Genomic DNA, 7429 nt, shown 5'->3' on the forward strand with positions numbered 1-7429 from the left:
ATTTGAGCATAATCGCTAGCAGTATACATCATCTTGACTAGAACAAAATGCGTAGATTTGGTCAATCTATCAACAATCACCCAAATGGAATCATACTTCTTAGTGGTTTGAGGTAATCTTATAATGAAGTCCATTGTGATATTTTTCCTACTTCCATTCTACAGTTTCTAGTCACTAAAGTGTCCTTATTGGCTTCTTGTGTTTAGCCTTAACTTGTTGACATACTAAACACTATGAAACAAAGTCTAATATATCCCTTTTCATTCCATCTCACCAATACAGTTGCTTTAAGTCTTAATACATCTTTGTAAACCCTGGATGGATTGTATATGTAGAATGGTGAGCTTCTTCCAAAATACGTCTTCTCAACTCTTTAACTTGTGGAATACAAATTCTGTTATCACATCTTAAAACTCCCTCTTTGTAATGACTTAGAATATAATTAAAATTAAAAATTAATGATAAAATATTTTAAGGATATTTATATATATATATATATATTTATTTATTTGCACATTGGTATAGATTTATCAAGGAGAAGAAAATTTTATTTTTACTAATGAGTGGGCTAAATTATCATTTTTTTCCCTTTGGTCAAAAATAAAATAAAATAAAATAAATTAATTATAAAATACTAAAAATAAATAATGCAATAGATGAGATCAGATACGCACGCGGGGGGGGCCTTTGCTTTTCTTTTTTTTGTCTTTTTGTCATAGGCTTCGAAAGTTCCAGATCAAGGAGGTCGGTGAGAGCTTTGAACCATACTCGTGTCTTCTCTAGTGTGTCTCCCCTGCCGTCCTTTTCATCTGTCACCGGTGACCTTGAGCGTGCTGCAGCCTTCCTTTTCCTCTTCCTCTGTTTTGAGTCGCTGATCGTGCAACAGTGAGTTGTTGTCCCATTCGTCTGTACGATGTTCATTTGCGCCGCCTGCCGTTCTTCTTCCTCTGTTAATATTGTGCTATGGGTTTTTAAATTTCGGACTATGGAAGTGGTTCGTTCCTGCAAGAGACTGATTTCTGGTCTTCTCTTTCCCCTGTTCAGCAGCAAACTCCTCCTCTCCCTTCATCGTTGTTGTTGCCGTGGCTGGTATGAGAGTGCTCATCTTCCCTTCTCCATCTTTAATGATCTTATGTGGTGTATAAAGATATATATATATGTGTATGTGTGTATATACATACATACATACATACATATATATATTGGCTTTCCTTGCTTGCTTGTTCGACTGTAAATGTTTTGAATTTTTCTTGAGCTTAAATTGATTTTTGTTGAGGAATTGGATTGGAAAAGCATAATGAATTTAATAATGGATGAATGGAAATTGTTGGGTAATCAGAGATTGTAGCTGAACGAGTTTTACTAAAGCGTTTAGAAGTTCTGCACACAAGGAATTTGATATAAGGTTTGAGAGATAATTATGTCTCAATGGAATAATTAACTATGGCTAAAGTATTGTGAAGAAATTTTGAGATAAATAATGATGTTTGGGATAACTTTGAATCATTTAGATGGATTATGGCTGGAAATTTATAAATTTTGGTACCTGTGTATGATTTGATTTTTGAGTGCACATAAGATGTTTGATGGAGTGTGGGAAGAGAAATTGTTTTGGTTTAAATAAATAACTAAGTATGGGTAATGAACTATTGACTAAATCTTTGTAAAAAAATTGTGATAGGGGTTGTCTTCCACCTTAACCTTCAATGACGAAGTTTTTTATAAATCACTTGGTCATAGCTTCATAGAGATTCTTAAGCTGTGTACAGTTAGTGTCTGCGCATGTGTGTGTCTAAATGTATATATTCATGATTATGAATGTGTTGATTGACTTTCGGTGCAAATGCGAGAGCTGCCCAGTGGTCTTGCTGTTGTAAAGTAAGCCATAGAATCTCAGCTATGGTATTTGGAATAATCCATGCAATAACTAGATCTTTATATAGAAGTTATTACATTCTTATATAGGAATTTGAGATTAAGGACTTTGCTTACATATAAGTGTTTAAAACAAAATGATGGTAGGGGGTCGATGAATGTTGTTTTATTTAATTATTTATTTTGGATTTATAGCTGATTGTATTTAAACCTCCAAATATGTAAAATAAAATGCTATGGTTTCAAGTCACAATGTTGTGGGAAGAGTGCAAGTGTAAACGATGGTATTATTAGTTAAAATGTGTTAGTAGATTACTATGATTTGTGCACTGGAAAGGAATGCGGATGATATGAATTTCTTTGGAATGAAAATTAAAAGATTGGGGACCAAGAACAATGTGAGAATATACTATGATAATTGAGTGAGTGAACAATTATGAGTTTTATAAAATTTTAGAGATTCAATTATTATTATTATATTGGATATTTCAGGAATAAACCTTGTGGGGAATGCTAAATGGGTAAATTTCAATGGTTGGATTGCCTCAGGTAAGTGAATAGCGTCCCAACTGATATTTCATTAAAATCTCCTTTATTCAAATATTAAATTTTTATGCAATTTTTTTTACGACAATAATGTGATTATGAGATATTTTGTTGATTAAATTACTTTATTTCGTGAAATTATTTTACCAGAATTGATCATTTTAGTTAATCAGTAAATACAAGTTTGAATTCTAATTGTGGGATTTCAATTTGGAAATTATTGAATTGTTACGGAGAAATGATTCATGCGAGTTCGACATTGAAAAGGGAAATTTGATTGAATAGTGATCAATTTCTCGCATGTTTGAAAATGGTTTTAAAAAGGGACTTTATATAGAACACTGGTTGCTAACGGCAGTTCCGTTAGCCCTTGGCGCGCCATGGTATACCTAGCTAGCAGGGTGTTTATAGGAGATGCTAGCCCCGTGCGATGGCCAACGCACGTGGAACGGAGGGATGGTTATTCGTGAGCATCGCACTCACGTTTGTTTCGTGGCTTCGGCCGCGTTTGGTTATATACCCTCGTGGACTGTGGGTCCACGTTTGTTTCGTAGCTTCGACTGCGTTTGGTTACTTACCCTCGTGGATTGTGTATCCACGTTTGTTTTCGTGGCACAAGCCGCGTTTGGTTATTTACTTTCGTGGACTGTGTGTCCATGTTTGTTAATTGTTCTGATAAGTCCCTATAATTATGAAACCAATTATTTGATGATTTCATATTTCATTGGTTTTTATTTAGTGATTTGTTTATAAATATTTTATTTCATTTATGTGCTTTCTTGAAATCAATTGATATTATCATTTGCTATGATAGTTCGATGATTTGAGATTTTATTTGAAATTTATAGAGCCATATTATTATGAAGTTCATTAAATTTTTATAAAAATTTTGTCTATTTAACCTACATAACTATTTCAAACTTTTCATTTTATTTATATTCTATTGTTTATTGTTGGGACGTTATTCACTGGAAAATATCTTTGGTCTCAGATACCTTAGCTGACGTTGATCTTCCTGCCGATCCTTGAGCACTTATAGACAGGTGGAGGGTTGATTGAAATTTTTCTTTTGATGTAATTATAAATGTTTATATATCTTATTTTTATTTTATTTTTGAAAAGTACGATTAGGTGCTCCACATAAGCTATAACTAGGACTTTTATTTTATACATGCTGTCTGTCGGCTAGAAGGAGCTAAGCTCTTGATTTAATTGATATTTTGACTGTATCAATATATTGTAGAAATTTTGAGAAATTCTATTTACAGGAGGGGTTTTGTCAAAATTTTTATGAACATGTTGAAACTTTGTTATAATTATTATTGTCAAAAGTATTATAATTTCAATATAAATCTGATTTAATTTTAGAAATAGAGTGAATTTACAATTTAAGGCTTACAGGATGTGTGAAATGGTTCACATCCTGTGCCGGTCGCTCTCCAAATTTTGGGGTGTGACACTCTTTGTTAATAGTGAACTCAGTGTTTTCCCCTTCTCGACTAGTTCTATCAATTTATTAAGTTTTGGATTTGAATTCCAAGCAGCTTTAATTTAATTAAGGAAGAATAGGATTGCATATGAGCCAAAAATACCCCCTTCAGAAGTTTTAAATTTCACATATCTTGCTCAAGCTTATGAATTTCCTGCACCAAAGGTCTTCTTACCATTGTTATAAACACCAAACTACTTGTAAGTTTTTTACTTAAAGCATCAGCCACTACATTTGTCTTGCTAGGATGATACTAAATTGTGCAATCATAGTCTTTAAGCAATTCCATCCATCTCCTTTGCCTATGATTAAGATCTTTCTTCTTGAATATATATTTAAGACTTTTATGATTAGCGAAAATTTCACATGTCTCACCATATAGATAATGTCACTAGATTTTTAGAGCAAAAACAACTACTATCATTTCTAAGTCGCGAGTCAGGTAATTTTGCTCAAGTTTTTTAAGTTTCCTAGAAGCATAAGTTGGTACTCTCTCATTTTGCATTAAAACACAACCAAGACTAACTCGAGATGCATCACAATAAACTATATATCCTCTAGTCCCTAATAGTAAGCTTAACACCGGTGCAGACATTAAACAATCTTTCAGCTTTTGAAAGCTTTCCTCATATTTATCACTTCAGAAAAACTTCACATTTTTTTGGGTTAATCTACTTAAGGGTGAAGCTATCTTTGAAAACTCTTTGATGAAACAATGATAATAACCAGCCAAGCCTAAGCAACTCCAAATCTCTATAACTGTAATAGGTCATGGCCAATTCTAAACTACTTCAACTTTACTTAGATTTACCTGTATACTATCTTTAGACAGAACATGACCCAAGAAGGTAACTTGATCAAGCCAAAATTCACATTTTAAAAACTTTGCATAAAGTTAGTGCTCCCTCAATGTTTGCAATACAAGTCACAAGTGTTCTTCATGTTCCTTTAAACTCTTTGAATACACCAAAATATCATCAATGAAAACAATTACAAACTTGTTTAGTAATAGCCTAAATACTTGATTTATCAAGTCCATAAATACAGCTGGAGCATTTGTCAACCTAAAAGACATTACTAAAAACTCATAGTGGCCATATCGAGTTTTAAATGTTGTTTTTGGGATATCCACTTTCTTAATTTTCAACTCATGATAACTTGAACGTAAGTCAATCTTTGAGAAACATTAAGCTCCTACTAATTGATAAAAAAGATCATCAATGTGAGGTAAAGGGTATTTGTTCTTTATAGTTACCTTGTTAAACTGTGGATAATCAATAGAAAGTCCTAGCGACCCATCTTTCATTTTCACAAAGAGAACTGATGCTCCCTAAGGAGAAGTATTGGGATAAATAAATCCCTTATCCAATAACTTTTGTAGTTGACTTTTCAATTCTCTCATCTTAAATGGTGCCACTCTATAAGGGGGAATTGAAATTAACTGAGTACCTAGAATCAAATCAATAGCAAATTCAATCTCTCTATCTAGAGGTAATCTAGACAACTCATCAAGAAAGACATCGAGAAATTCTCTAACTATTAGAATTTATTCCAAACTAGAAATTGGTTTCTGACATCCCTTACCCATTCTAAGTACCTTTAGCACTTCCATTAAAAGTTGTTGGGCTTTTAGGGCCGAAATTAAACCAATCAATCTATCTATTTAACTCCTTTGTAAAACAAAAGGATTTTTCCAGAAATTTCAAATCTTACCACTTTCAAGTGGCATTCAACAGTCGCATGACAAGAAGCTAACTAATCTATACTTAAAATTACATCAAAATCAATCATATCTAATATCATCAAATCAATAAGGGTTTCTCTATCCTTAAGAGACATTTCACAAGATTTGTATCCCTATGTAACGAAGAGAGGTTCTCCAACTGGAGTAGCAACCATAAAAGGATCATAAAGTTCGATGAGTTCTTCACATAAATATAAGAATTTGTTGAACTAGGATTAATCAATACATATGCACTTTTAAAACATAGAGTAAGAATACTTGTGACCATGTCATTTAAAGCTTGAGCATCCTCATCACACCTCGATATCAAGGGTATGAACGGTATAAAATATGAGGTAAACTCATATTCCATAAGCCATGATTAACTAGGAATTAAACTGAAATATCAATATATGTAAATTATATATGTGTGTATATATATATATATGTTAGCATAGTTCGCAAATTTTTAAACATTTTGTAGAAATTTTGATAGAGTCTCCCTTATAATTTAGATCTCTTCAAATTTTCACAATAATAATAGAACCTACCAACTAGACCAGTAAGGAGTCTACCTCCATTTTAGCAACTTGCATCATAACAACAGAAGATTTGGATCTAATAGTAGTATACATGGAGCACTAACTTATAATTTACAAAATATAGTACAAAATTCCACTAAAAAGAATAATCACCATGTACTTCCTTTGTTCTAAAAAGTAATAAGATCCCTCAATAAACCATAAGAGGTGCGGGGTCAGGTACCGTATCTGATACTAAAGGAATTTTGGTGAGAAATGTTCTAGTCAAAATTATAAACTTTTACAAAGATTATGAAAATAGTAACTAATAAATTTAATTCAAGATGACTTAATGGAATAATGAAATGTCTGCTTAAATTAACAATGACAAGTAAATTTTATCAATAATATCATTATAAAATTACACAAATGCTATTAGTATCATAAATGTGTTTAAAAATAAGTACAGATCATAAAATATAAATGTTTGCATTAATAATGAAATTCAATTAACTACTTTCAGAAACTTAATAAATGAATAACAAATTTTATTTTAATTTAAGAGGGATTGATCATAATGAATAATAAGCATGGATATAGTTCATGAGGGTAAATAACCAACCAAGCACAGCTTAAGACCGCAAAACAATCAAGCATGGCTAGAAGCCACGAAACAAGCACGGCTAGAAGCCACGAAACAAGCACATCATAGGCCATGAAATAATCAAGCATGAGAGCAACGCTCATGAATATCCAGCCTCTATTCCATATGTGTTAGCTTGCACACGGGGCTAAAACTTCCTACAAATACTATACTAGCTAGTTATATCATGGCATGCTAAAGGCTAACAAAACTACCATTAACATCCAGGGTTTTGAACTTAGTCTCTCTTAGTAAAAATCAAGTATGTACGGTGTAAGAGAATAGTTTCAAAATCTTCTCTAGCAAGTATCATTCATTATTGTTTTTATGTTATTTTGAATGTATTATCAATTTCTCCATACATGAGTCATTACAATAAATTTATATCAACGTAAGATTAAATAGTTAAGCTACTTATGAGAAATGCTATTAGTTGTTATATATTTACTTCAATCATTGCTTGTCAACAATATAAATCTTTAATAAGATTAACACGTGTTCATAAATAAAACAATTATTAGAAAGAATAAGATTAACAATAATATTTGTACAATTTTATAAAGAACTATTAAAAAAATTTTAAATGAAAGAATTTTATAAACATGTTACCAAAAATTGATTTGGAATGCTAC

General features: G+C 31.8%; 1 long non-coding RNA gene across 1 annotated transcript; it reads left to right on the forward strand.

The window, feature by feature from the left end:
* Window positions 1-736: 736 nt before the first annotated feature.
* Window positions 737-3677, forward strand: LOC129285738 (uncharacterized). Its single transcript, XR_008587277.1, has 3 exons — window positions 737-1089; window positions 2368-2424; window positions 3413-3677. It is a non-coding gene; the product is annotated as an uncharacterized LOC129285738 (long non-coding RNA).
* Window positions 3678-7429: the final 3752 nt, after the last annotated feature.

Source organism: Prosopis cineraria, unplaced genomic scaffold (genome assembly GCF_029017545.1).
Source record: "Prosopis cineraria cultivar Desert tree isolate PC_DT_omini unplaced genomic scaffold, ASM2901754v1 PC11, whole genome shotgun sequence".
Classification (NCBI taxonomy): Eukaryota; Viridiplantae; Streptophyta; class Magnoliopsida; order Fabales; family Fabaceae; genus Prosopis; species Prosopis cineraria.